At 44.1% G+C, this 13,830-nt stretch overlaps 1 pseudogene; it reads right to left on the bottom strand.

Annotated features, from left to right (window-relative positions):
* Nucleotides 1–6,080: 6,080 nt before the first annotated feature.
* On the bottom strand, nucleotides 6,081–6,487 carry LOC102868033 (annotated as a pseudogene).
* Nucleotides 6,488–13,830: the final 7,343 nt, after the last annotated feature.

The raw sequence follows: 13,830 nt of genomic DNA, 5'->3' as shown, positions 1-13,830 counted from the left end.
AATCAGAACTGGCTTTGACAAGCACTGTGGCAATTGGACAATTAAAACAGACATGGGGGGCAAGAAGAACGAACTGGGGATGAGGGTGGAGAAAACAGTGTAACAATGAATGAATGAAAACCCAAAATCTCTGTAAATGTTCATTAAAACTAATAAAATTTAATTTTAAAAAAATTGCTAGAAAAGTACATTGAGAAAGAGCTGCCAGAACGTCAAGCTTGGTTTAGAAGAGGCCGTGACACCAGGGATATCATTGCTGATGTCAGATGGATCCTAGCTGGAAGCAGAAATTATCAGAGGAATGTATTTTTGTATTTTTTTCTTTTTATTTTGTTTGGCTTACTTACAAAGTCCATACACATTGTGTTTCACACTTTTCTTCATTGACATTGTGTTTACACAATCATTGTAATGATTACAATCATTACCATTTATTTTGTTTTATAAAATTAATTACCATTGCACTTTTCCCACCATTACCCTGTCTCTTGAGGTCCCACCAGCTCCTTCCCATTTCCTTGCCCCTTCCCTCCACCCACCAAATTGTGCCACCCAGTGATTTCACCGCTACCCATCCTCACCCCTCTGTTCCCACCCCTTACCCCCTTGGATCTCCATATGTTTTACTAGTTATCTGATTTTTACAGGAACGGTCTTGTCTACTTGTATTTTATTGATAATGCAAAGGCATTTGACTGTGTGGCTTATGAGAAATTATGGTTAACATGGAGAAGACTAGAAATCTGTGGTGTCAAAAAATGTTGATCATTGGCTGTCCTAGCCCCCTCTGAGGCAATGATTTCCAACCACCTTAACTATGGGCGTGTGGTTTAGCAAATCATCAACAGTTGTGGGACCAATATAAGAAACCTCTCCACACTGTGACGTGCAGGGAAACACCAACATGGGAGCAGCAACTTTTTTTTAAATTTTTTTTTTAATTTTATTATTGTGTGTGTGCATGTACCGTCAAATCAGATCTGACTGGTACAGGAGGAGATTGTCCCTCCTTCTCCAGCAGAGCATCTGGTGGATTCGAACCGTGCTCCTCTGGGATTGCAGTGCAGCTTCTTACCACTAGGCCACCAGAGCTCCCCCAGGAGCAGCAACTTGACCGTTAACTTAGCTCAAGCCTGCTGGAGGATAAGTTGTATGGATTGAAAAATCGTGTATGGTGAACTAAGCATCCAGCTACATCCAGCCTGGCCTGTTGCTCACTAGTTTCTACAAAACCAGCCCACATAGCTACAGTCACGTGAGAGTCATTCTCCTGAGAAATCTGAGTCTCTGAAAGACCTTCTAGGGAATCACCAAACCCAAAGGCCAAAGAATAATTGGAGACCTAAGGCATGGATAAAGCTGTTAATGTTAGAAAGTATGGACTACGAAGATGGTGCCGAAAGCGAAGAAGGAAGCCCCTGCCCCTCCCAAAACTGAAGCCAAAGCAAAGGCATTAAAGGCCAAGAAGGCGTCCTGAAGGGCGTCCACAGCCAAAAAAAAAAGATCTGCACGTCACCCACCTTCCAGCGGCCTAAGACGCTGAGACTCCGAAGGCAGCCCAAATACCCCGGAAGAGCGCCCCCAGGAGAAACAAGCTTGACCACTATGCCATCATCAAATTTCCCCTGACCACTGAGTCAGCCATGAAGAAGATAGAAGATAACGACACACTTGTGTTCATTGTGGGTGTCAAGGCCAACAAGCACCAAATCAAACAAGCTGTAAAGAAGCTCTATGACATTGATGTGGCCAAGGTCAACACCTTGATTAGGCTTGAGGGAGAGAAGAAGGCCTATGTTCGATTTGCTGCTGATTATGATGCTTTGGATGTTGCCAACAAAATTGGGATCATCTAAACTGAGTCCAGCTGGCTAATTTTAAATATACATTTTTCTCACACAAAAAAATACGGACTTATACAACTAGTTAAGCATTTGGACTACATTGACCTGAGACTTCCTACAGTCTGCTATTAATCTCAGCGGGATGGATAATAAAAACTGAATCCCAGAACACTTAGATGTTGTGATGTGCCCTCGAGTAGATTATGACTTCCAGTGACCCTGTGAACAATAGCTCTGAGCCAACCTCACCATCTCTGACACACCTGACCCACTGCCACAGTCACTGTGTCAGTCCATCTCATCTCCCTTTCCTGTGCTGACCCTCTCCACCCATCCAAGTATGATATCCTTTTTCTCCAGAGACTAGTCCCTCTGGCTACATCCCCAAAGTTGAACACTTAATTATGCTCAGATAAAACTTAGACCTAGACCAAGAAGCTGTTCTCTGAATAGAGTAAGGGAACACTATATGATTTAAAATCATGGTAGGAAAGGTGTGTGTCAGAGTTGTATTCTTTCTCCATATCTATGCACTCTGTAAATCATGCACTGAGTAAATAATTTGAGAAGCCAGGTTCTATGAAGAAGAATGTGGCCTCAGGATTGGAGGAAGACTCATCAATAATATGCATAATACAGATGACATAATACAGCTTGCTTGCTGAAAGTGAGGAGGACTTTAAATGCTTGCTGCAGAAGATCAAAGACTACAGTAGCCTTCAATATGGATTGCAATCTCAACATTAAGAAGACGAGGATCTTCACCACTGGGTTGATAAGTAACATCATGATTGTTGTTGTTGTTGTGTACTGTCAAGTCAGAACTGACCCATAGCTGAACCCTCCTGTGGGTTTTCAGAGACTGTTAATCTTCAGGAGGCAATTGCCTAACCTCCCGCAGAGCAGCTGTTGGATTCGAACTATGTGCCTTCGAGATTGCAATGCAGCTTCTTGCCATTAGGCCACCAGAACTCCCTTATAGATAAAGAAAAGATTGAATTTGTCAATTATTTCACTTTATTTGGATCCACAGTCAACACCCTTGGTAACAGCACTCAGAAGATCAGGACATGTATTGCATTGAGCATGTGTGTGTTTTCAAGGCCACTCCATGTAACAACGTGAATTAAAAGGCATGACTACAAATAGGCTGGCTCATGGGATGCCACAAAATATACATCAGAAAGGAGTGGGAGACGTACAGTAGAGGCTGGAGAAAGACCTACATTGTCACTTTAGATTGGTCACCATCCATAGAAGAATCCTGATCAAAAGGAGGAGAAATGCAGAACAGATTTTCAAATTCTCTTGGAATCCAGACTTCCTAGAGCAAATGAGGCTGACTAAAGTCACAGGATACTACCCTGAGATAATCTACACTTTATATCAAATGCATCAGCTCTATTCTGCTTTATTCTGCTTGCTAATAGTTTAATTAGTAAAAAAGAATCTTGTCTTGAGCTGTGTGCCCTTTGAAAGAATTATCTACATTTGATTCAATTAACAGCAAATCAGAGGATTAGATAGAAAACTTCAGGAGCAGTGAGTTTGTGTCAATGGGGGAAGAGCGATTTAGGAAAAGAGGATGAAAATAGTTGCACAATACTTAGAGCATATTATCACTTGACTTGTACATGTGTAAATTGTTAAAATGGTCCATGGATATTGTCAACAATTTTACAAGCTAAGATCACTGAGTATGTGCTCAGTGATAGGGCCCAACCAGAAACAAGGAATTCCTGACCTCTATGGATTGAAGCTTAACATCAAGAAGACAAAGATTCTCACCACTGAGCCAACTGGCAGCAGCATATTAGATGGAGAAGAGATTGAGGTTGTTAACAATTACAGCTTGTTCAGATCCACAATCAACACTCTTAACACCCGCAGTCATCAAATCAGAAGAGAAATTGCACTGGGAAAATCTGCTGTCATGGACCTCTCCAGAGTGCTGAAGAGCAACGATGTCAGTCGAGATACAAAGGTGCGCCTAATCCAGGCCATGGTCTTCTCAATTACTTGTTATGCTTCAGAAAGTTGGACAATGACTAAGGATGACAGAAGAAGAATAGATGCCTTCAAGTTGTAGTGCTGGAGAAGAGTATTGAACATACCATGGATGGCCAAGAAAACAAATTGGTCTGTCTTGGAGAGGGTGAAGCCAAGTCTCTCCTTGGAGGCTAGGATTCTGAAGCCCCGCCTCACTTACTTTGGGCACAAGGCCAGGAGAGATTGGTCCTTGGAGAAGGACATCATGCTCGGAAGTGCGGATGGAAAGCACAGGAGAGGGAGAACCCAGATGAGATGGATTGAGACAGTACCCGGGGCAATGGGGGCTGGTGTGACGGAGTAAGTGAGACTGGCTCAGGACAGGGAAGGGTTTAGAGCTGCTGTACATAGGGTCGCTATGCATCACAAGCGACTCAATGGCACATAACAACAATAACATAGTATGACAGGTTTGGAAGCAGGAGTGGCATCCACTTCCTAAACAACATGCTTCTGGAAATCCCATGAACTTTGATAAGTGTCCATAGTTGTAGGGGGGTTTCAAGCCTTTTGTTCATAGAGTCAATATGAGTTGTGCTACACTCGAAGGCAATCAACAACAACAAGAAGCGCCCATTAGGGAGCTCTGGTGGCCTAGTGGCAAGACGCTGCACTGCAATTCCAGAAGTATGCGGTTCAAATCCACCAGATGCTCTGCTAGAGAAGGAGGGGGCAATCTCATGCTATACCAGTCAGATCTGATTTGACAGTACACGTAAAAATAATACAATTTAAAAAAAAAAAAAAAAGCACCCATCCCATCCTGGGAAACCCACGTATGGGCATTTGTGGTTACACAAGAATCGCCACCAGGGGGCCCTGGAGCCCAGCCTCCAACAGCTGTAATGCTGCCCACCTGCTGGTGCTGTCTACCTGCTGGTGCCCAACCTGAGGAAACACATTTCAGGGGTGGAACTCTAAGGCCAGAGCTCTTGGGTTTTGTTATCATTCTGATTCAAGGAAGCTTTTTTCTTCTTTTTAAACTGTGCCAAACTCTCTCTGCTGTGGAGTTGGAACCAATTCACAGCTGACTACAGTGGGGTATTGGCCATCTAGCTTGCTCCTATAAAGTAGCTGGTGAATTCAAACTGCCTGACATTGGGATGGCAGCACAACCCTTTAACCACTGGGCCATCAGATAAAGATAGCTGGATAGACAGACAGACAGGAAATGGAATAGACATCAGAAATTTGCTACATTTCGTTTGTCCATCTGGACACTAGGGTCTCCTCATTTTGGGCTACTGTGAGCAGTGCAGCCCTGAACATCACTGTACACATGTCTGTTTGAGTCCCTGCTTCATTCAAGATATACCTAGGAGTGAAATTGCTGAGTCATATGGCAATTCTATGTTTAAATTCTTGAGGAACCACCAAAATGTTTTCCACAGCCACCCAAACCCAGTTTTAAAGAGAAATTTCCCACACTTCCTGCCCACAAGCCTTCCTCCTCGACTCAACATTTGTTTCCTCCTTAGGCAAATTGGCCTTAATTAGAGGCGTGCAACCACTGTCAGCCGCCACCACCTGGATGAGTTGCCAAAATCCTGTGCTGAGGGGAAGACATCAGCCACCAAAGAAAAAAAGCATACCCCTCAAAAAAAAGAGTGTACACACAATTCCATTGATAAAAATTCCTGGAATAAACACAACTAAACTACAATGGAGCAAGGCTGTCACTGTGAAGACTAAGGTGTGCTTGCCTCAAGCCATGGTCTTTTCCGCCTTCTCATGTGCAGCTGAAAGCTAGGCAGTGAACAAGGAAGACAAAAAAAACCATAAATTAATTGATGCCTTTAAATTGCGGGTTGGTGAAGAGTATTGACCGTACCATGAGTGCCAAAAGAGTAAACAGTTCTATCTTGGAAGAAACACCCCTAAGACTGTTTCTTTTTTGGGGGGGGAGGAAATAGGTGGTTTATTTTGTTTCTTAGTCATGGTGTCATTGTGGGAAAGAACAGAGTGGGGAGATCAAGTGGGAATCAAATATTTTTGGGAGGAGGCCCAAACTTCCCAGAATCCAGGGACCCTCCCCAATCTGGGTGCTTGGGGTGAGGGGATATATGTGGGGGAGTGAGGAGGAGAGGCGGAGCGTGATTGATAAAGCTAGTGTAGAAAAAAAGGCACTGGTGGGTTATATCTTGGGCCTGCAGGAGGGTGAAGCCAGGCTCCTTGGCATTCAGGCCTCTAGTCCTTTCCCTTCCCTTTCTTGGCTTTGGTCTTAGTTTTGGTCTTGGGGGTGTAGGGCTTCATCACGAGGATGGTGTCCTGGCACTGGGCATTGTACCGCGCCTTCTTCAGTGTGCCCTGGCGGGCTTTGGTGCCAGTGCCTCCGTCACACGCGCCCCAGCTCTCAAACTGGTACTTGCAGTCGGCTCCAAACTTCTTCTTCCAGTTGCATGGCACCCGGCACCGGATGCGCTGGGTCTGGGTTCCGCAGGTGCCCTCACGGAAACCCACTCCGCAGTCCTTGCTGCTGGGGGTACATGGCCACCAGGCCCACTCCGCGCATTCGCTCCCCGGACCTTTTTGGCTGCCGCGGAAGTGAGTGCCTGTAGGGCGAGGAGGGCGAGGAGGAAGGCTAGGTGCCGCATCTCCCTGGCTGCCGGCGCTGCTTTGCTCCCTCCTGCGCCCGGCCCCCTAAGAATGTTTCTTACATGCAAGAATGGTGAGACTTCACCTCACATATTTTGGGCACATTCTATGGAGGGGGCCAGCGCCTGAGAAACACGCCATGCCTTTTAAAGCACCACTGAGAAAATAATTAAAGGAAGACCCTAAAAGAGGTAGATTGACAGAGTGACTGCAGCAGGAGGCTGGAGAACAGCAGGATCTGTGAGGATGGCTGTGGACCAGTGTTTTCCTTCTGTTGTTTGTGTGAGTCAGAGCTGATTCAACAGTACTTGTCAACAACCTACAATGGAAAATACCAGAACAGTGCTTCCGCCAAACTGAAGAGGGCAGGAGTCACCGGAAAGGCCTGGGAATAGTTTTGAGATGGTACAAAATTGATAGCATTTTCTACCTTGTGGCATTGGTAGCAAACGTCTTAGCTTCATGTGTGTACCACAAAACTGGGCACCTCAAACCAAAATTTACAATGGATTGAGTTGTGTGTCCCCAAGGGGACTTGTGGAAGTCCTGACCCCAGTACCTGTGACTACAGCCTGGCTGGCAAATAAGATCTTTGAAGACCCAGTCAGGTTGGAGTAGGATGGACCCAGAGCAGCAGCAGGACAGCCCCCTACAGGACATCTGCTGCAACTACAAGTCAAGTCTGGTCTGGGGCTACCAGAAACCAAGACAAGGGTCTCCCCACAGAATTTCTGGAAAGAAAGTGACCCTGCCAACATCCTGATGGTGGCTTACTGGTGTGGAATTGTGCTGCCGATACAAAGATATGCAGTTTGAATCCACCAGCTGCTCTGTGGGAGAAAGATGGGCAGTCTCCTCTCGTGTGATTTATTGCCTCTGAAAACCCACTGGAGGGTCAGATATGGGTTGGTTCTAGCTCAAAGGTACATAACAACACCACACTCCACAACTATGTAACAATGCGGTCTGTTCTCGTAACTCGAAACCCTGAACTCACTGTGGTCATGTTAGAATTGACTCAACAGAAAAGGATATGGGCTGTAGGCTGAGCTGAGAGGCTGTGGCTCTTGGTCAAGAAACCAGCCTCTGCTGAGACCCCATGCTAGTCTCACATGGAAGACAGTCGGCTGTTTTCCAAATGGGGACCCAGTTGGTGACTTGTCCCAAGGCCACTCGGGTCTGGATGTGCTGCTGGGCCTGAGATCAGTGCCCCGCACCTTGACCCACCACCGAATGAGCAACGGCTGGATCTCCCAACTCGCAGGGCCCAACACGTCTCCCATGTTGGGCTCTGTGGCCCCTTCAGGCATGAGGAGAAGTGCATTCTGGGCTCTTGTGTCCCCTCTTACGCTCTGTGGCCCCTTCAGGCCTGAGGAGAAGTGCATTCTGGGCTCTCCTGCTGCTTCCTTCCCTCGGATTGGTGTAACAGTGTGTTATTCGTTTCGGTGGAGTCACTTCCCACTCCTGGGGATGCCATGCATGGCCCCAGGATTACACTTCTGGAAACAGATTATCAACTCTTCCTTCCAAGGCACCACTGGGTGTGCTCCGACTAGCCGTCTTTGGGCTAAGAGTCAAACAGTTGACTGTGCTGCCTGGGATGCTAGTCAAAGCCTCTGAGAACCCTCAGAGGATCAGCTATGCGTCTGTTCTGGCTCGGCTGCACATCGCCACCACCACCCTTTGTAAAGCATTTACTCTGCACCAGGATCTTTAACTGGCATTTTGTGTCTATTCTGTTCAGATGCCACCTCCTCAGAGTTATTTCTCTGACCCAGCTGATCTCTAATAATGGGACCACACACACACAAAGCGATCCGCTACTTTATTGTCCTTTCTACTGCTTCTCAATGCCTGCGATTATCTTCCAGGTGTATCTGTTTCATTAGAGACTCCTCCCCATCAGACTGTAAGCTCCAGGAAGGTGGGACCCAGGTCTTATTCTCTGCTCCATCCTTATAATCTAGATGCCATTATCAACTAATCATTGACATCATAGGTATTCAATATTGGTTCAATAAGTGATCGAATGGCTGAATTTCCTCTTAGAATCTCCTCACCACCATGTATCAACAAGGTAACTCGTATACCCTCACTCTGTGGAGAAGGAAACTGAGGTTCAAAGAAACTTCCCAAATTTGCCTAAACTCACCCAGCCAGTAACAGTGAAGGTGGAATTCTAACTCAAATCTGTAGATCCCAGAGCCTGTATTCCTGACCACCACATCCAGACCAACCCCTTGGTCCAATTCTGACCCACAACCCTCCTTGCTCCACGGTTTCCTAACCCTCCTCATAATTGCCCTGAATCTCCTTTGCACTACGAACCCCCAATAAGCTAGAAGGAGCCTTGGTGGGCATGTGGGTCTAACCAAAGGTCAACTGTTTTAAGCCACCAGGTGCTTCATGGGAGAAAGCTAAGATAGAGCATTTCTATGAAGATTTCTATCCTTGGAAATTATTTGGGGCAATTCTGCTCTGCCCTACAGGGGCCAATGAATTAGAATCAGCTGGAGAGCAGTGAGCTTAGGCACGCTCGTGTGCAGTATCACTGTCTGCCAGCAGGTGGTGGCAAGGAGTTCCTTGCAACTGCAATTGGTAGCACTACTTACTGACTGGGCCAATGGGGGCAGATGTGTCACGCTCAGAGCTATTGTTAATAGGGTCCATATGAGTTGCAGGCAACTCGACAGAACATAACAACAATGTTCCCTTGTTTTTGTTGTTGTTTACCGTCGCATCAGAAAGACCCATACCACACAAGGGTGGATTCAAAACATGTACCTCTGGGCTGGCCGCGCAATTCATCAATACTAAGCCACCAGAGCTCAGTTATGTCATAAATTGTTGTTATGTGCCGTCGAGTCACCTGCCACTGACAGTAACCCTCTGTGCAATAAGCTGTAGATCTGAGTCTGGCTGGCACGGGAATCTCTAGCCCCAAAGAACACACATTACAATCCCTGCTTCCTCTTCTTCATGGCTCCTAATATTTCCAATTTCTGCTACTGAATCGGCTCAATTTAATGGTGTAACTATCCAATTCCCTTGTGAATAGACTAACACACCCTATTTGCCGATTTCTACCTAGCCATGTGGCAAAGCCAGAGTCAATAGGTAAGGGACCCTTGTGAACAATAAACCCTGGACATCACACAGTCACTGGGTCCATCCATCTTGTTGAGAGTCTTCCTTTCTTTTTTACTAACCCTTTCCCAGCATCAAAAGCAAATGAAAGAAATACACACTGCTGCTGTACCAGAAAGAACTGGTCAATGCCAAACCTTTCAGGAAGTAGCATAGAATCAAGAACCAAAGTAATGAAGTAGGAAGTTCAAGCTGCAAAGACGACACTGGTAAAAAATAAAGGTCTCAGGAATTCATGGAATACCAATGGAGGTGTTACGACAAACTGATGCATCCCTGACTGTGCTCCCTAGCCTATTTCCAAGAAATCTGGAAGCAGTTACCTCGTCTTCCTCGGCTGGAAGAAATTCATATTTGTTCCCATTCCCCCCCCCAAAAGTGATCCTACAGAATGTAGAAATTATCGAACAGCATCATCAATATTTCATGCAAGTAAAATCTTGTCAAAGATTATTCAAAAATAGTTGAAACAGTAATTTAATAGGGAACTGTCCAAAATTCCAGATGGAATTCAGAAGAGGCCATGGAATGAAGGACATCATTGCTGATGTCTGACGGAAATGGGCTGAAAGCAAAGAACACCAGAAAGATAATTGTGTTTTATTGACTATACAAAGACATTTAACTGTGGTCATAACAAATTATAGCTAACCTTGAGAAAAATAGGAATCCCATAACACATAATTGTGCTCACATAAAACCTATACATAGAGAGGCAGTTGCCCAAACAGAACAAGGGAACACTTCATGGGTTTAAATCATCTGCAAATAGAGATAGTATCACTTCCTCTTTTCCAGTTTGAATTTCTTTTCTTTCCTTTTCTTGCCTTCTTGCTCTGGCTAAGAATCTCAATACAACATTAAACGGGTGATGACAAAGGGCATCCCTGTCTAGTTCCTGGGAAGTCTACGTTCTTTAATCTTCATCAGTATTTCCAGCCCTCCTTGCTGCAAGCAAACATGGTAGTGTCATCTGCAATGATGTGTGTGAGTCTCTCTAATCCTGATGCCTCTCTTGTTCTTCACTTAGTCCAACTTCTTGAATAAATTGTGACTGCCATTGTTGATTGCCGTCGAGTCAATCGTGACTTATAGCGATCCTATGAACAAAAGACCTGAAGTCTTTTTATAACTATCATCTATTTACTATTGAATTAATCAGTCGACTTCTAAGTGAAAGGATGCAACCCTGATGCACACCTTTTCTGATTTTAAACCACAAAATATGCCCATTTATTTTGAATGATTGCCTCTTGGTTTATTTACAGGTTTGCATGAGCACAATAGTATGTTCTGGAATTACTCATTCTTCACAATGATAACCATAATTTATTGTGACCTATGTAGTTTTTTTGCACAGTAAATATACACAGTTAATGAAGCTCAACATCAAGAAAACAAAGATTCTCAGGACTAGGCTGACTGACAGCATCATGATGGATGATGAAAAGATTGAGATTGTTGACAGCTTCAGTTTGCCTGGCTCCACAATCAACACTCTTACCAGCAGCCAGGAAGTTAAAAGACAAATTGCACTGGGAAAGTCTGCTGTCAGAGACCTCTTCAAAGTACTGAAGAGCAATGATGTCAGTCTGGAGACTAAAGTGCACCTAATACAGGCCATGGTCTTTACAATTACATGCTATGTGTCAAAAAGCTGGACAATGACTAGGGATGATAGAAGGAGAATTGATGCCTCTGAGCTGTGGTGCTGGAGAAGAGTATTAAATATACCATGGTCTGCAGGAGAACAAACAAGTTCGTCCTAGAGAGGGTGAGACCAGGATGCTCCTTGGAGGCAGGGATTCTGAAGCTTCGTCTGACATACTTTGGACATGTTGCAAGGCAGGAACAGTCCTTAGAGAGGGACATCATACTTGGGAGGATGGAGGGACAGCACAGGAGAGGAAGACCCTTGATGAGATGGCTTGATTCAGTGACTGGGGTAATGAGGGTAGGTGTGTCAGAGACAATGAGAACGGCACAGGATAGAACAGGATTTAGGGCTGTTATACATAGGGTTGTTATGAGTCGCAGGTGACTGGATGGCACATAACAAGAACAACAACAACGACATAAACACCATCCTACTATTCCTTACTTTCAGCCAAGATCCATCAGACATCAGCAATGATAGCCCTCATTCTTCAGAAATCTGGTTTGGACTTCTGGAAGTTCTCTGTTGATATACTACTGCAACTGTTTAATATTGTTTGATGACATCCACATTCATTGGCTTTCTTTGGAATGGGTACAATGTAGCTCTCTTCCAACCATTTGGCTAGGTAGCTCTCTTCCAAATGACAACACAGATGAGTACTTCCAATGTTGCATCCATTTGTTGAAACATTTTAACAAGTGTTCTGTCAGTTCCTGAAACTTAGTTACCCCACCCTCCAATGCCTTCAGTGCAACTTGGACTTCTTCCTTCAATAACATCCATTCTTGATTATATGTTACCTCCGGATATGGTAGAGTGTTGACCAATTAATTTTGATACAGTGACTGTAGATTCATTCCATCTTCTTTTCTTTTTCTTGTTTATTTTTTGGTTATGATTCATGTGAAAGTTTGCAGAACAAATTTGTTTTCCATACAAAAATCCAGACACACTGTTCTGTGGCATTACTTACACTCTTCATACTGCACAGAGGAGCTAGTCCTTGGAAGAGGGAGTCATGTTTGACAAAGCAGTTCAGCAAAGGAGAGTTAAGATTTTCAACAAGTTAGCTTCACACTGGTTGAAACCATGAGCCTAAAGCAGAGATTTGTGAAGATTATCCAGGGCTGAGGAGGGGTTCGATCTGTCACGACAGGGGTTCTATCAGGGTGGTCACAAGTTGGAGTTGACTCAATGACACCTAACAACAATAACAGTATTCTGTATCTTGGTAATCTCCTGCTGCTACAACAGATGTAGAAATTTAGTCTCTTACAGTTCAGGAGGCCAGAAGTCCAAATTCAGAGGGCCAGCTTTTGGAGAAGGTCCGGTTCCTCGGGTATGTCCTTGTGTCCAGGCCTTCCTAGTGTCAGGGAGCTTCCTCAAGCAGTAGCCCAGCTCTAAAAGGGCACACTCTGTTCCTGGCGAATCTTTATTGAGGGTTGTAAGGTTTCCTCAACCCCAGCTTGGGTTCCCCCGCCCCTGCCCCCGTTTTATTTCTAGTAAGTTAAAAGGTATTTACAGACCACACCCAAAGAAAATCCCTTTACATTGGTTAAGGGCTGAGATGGGATTAGGGGGGTGTTTCTTCCCACTTGTTCCTTTTAAAACGATTTTTTTTTATCTGAGCAAGGGAGAATTTTACATAGCTTCCACATTATATCATTATCAATAAATCTTATTTTGGAAGGGTACAATTTCGGCCACGAAAAGGGCCAGTCTCAGCCTCCACCAGTCCTATCAGACCCATGAATCAGTATTTTTTTTCTGATTATTGGTTTTGTTCCATGTTGTCCTCACACTCCATCAGGGACTTTGTATCATGATCTCTCAATAGCCAAGTACCACCTAATTCTTCCAGCCTCAGAGTAGATCCATTTTCTTTTGATGCTTCATGAATTGTTCAAAATTTTGTCTATAGAATTCTTTAATATTATACCTCATACTTGCATTTTTTTTCTTCACTTGTCCCAGCTTAAAAAATGTCAAATTATCTTCTTTTTTATATTCTAACTTCAAGTCTTTGCACATTTTATTACAAAAAAAACTTTGTCTTCTTAAGCTGCCCTTTGAAATCCTTTTTATTCATTATTTCTTCCATTTGTTTCAGCTACTCTTCATTCAAGAGCAAGTTTTGGAGTATCTTCTTACATTTGTTTTAATCTTTCATTTCTTTCTTATATTTTAATGACCTTGGCTTTCTTCCTTTATAATATCCTTGATGTCATCTCACAGCTCATCTGCTCTTTGGTCATTACTGTTCAATTGATAAAGTCTATTCTTGAAATAGTCCCTAAATTCAAATAGTATATATTCAAGGTGGTATTTTGGCTCTTGTGAACATATTTTAAATTTTTTGTGGCTTCACCTTGAATTTGCATATAAGCAAGTGATGATCTGTTCCAGTTCACTGCCAGCCTTGATCTGATTGATGGCATTGAGTTTCCCCTTTGCCTCTTTCCACAGATGTAGTCAATATGATTCCTGTGTATCCCATCCAAAGAGTTCATACGGTTGCCACCTGTGTTGCAATTT

This window comes from Elephantulus edwardii, unplaced genomic scaffold (assembly GCF_000299155.1).
Source record: "Elephantulus edwardii isolate Elephantulus edwardi_28Jun2011 unplaced genomic scaffold, EleEdw1.0 scaffold00015, whole genome shotgun sequence".
Classification (NCBI taxonomy): domain Eukaryota; kingdom Metazoa; phylum Chordata; class Mammalia; order Macroscelidea; family Macroscelididae; genus Elephantulus; species Elephantulus edwardii.
This window is presented reverse-complemented; position numbering and strand designations above follow the sequence as displayed.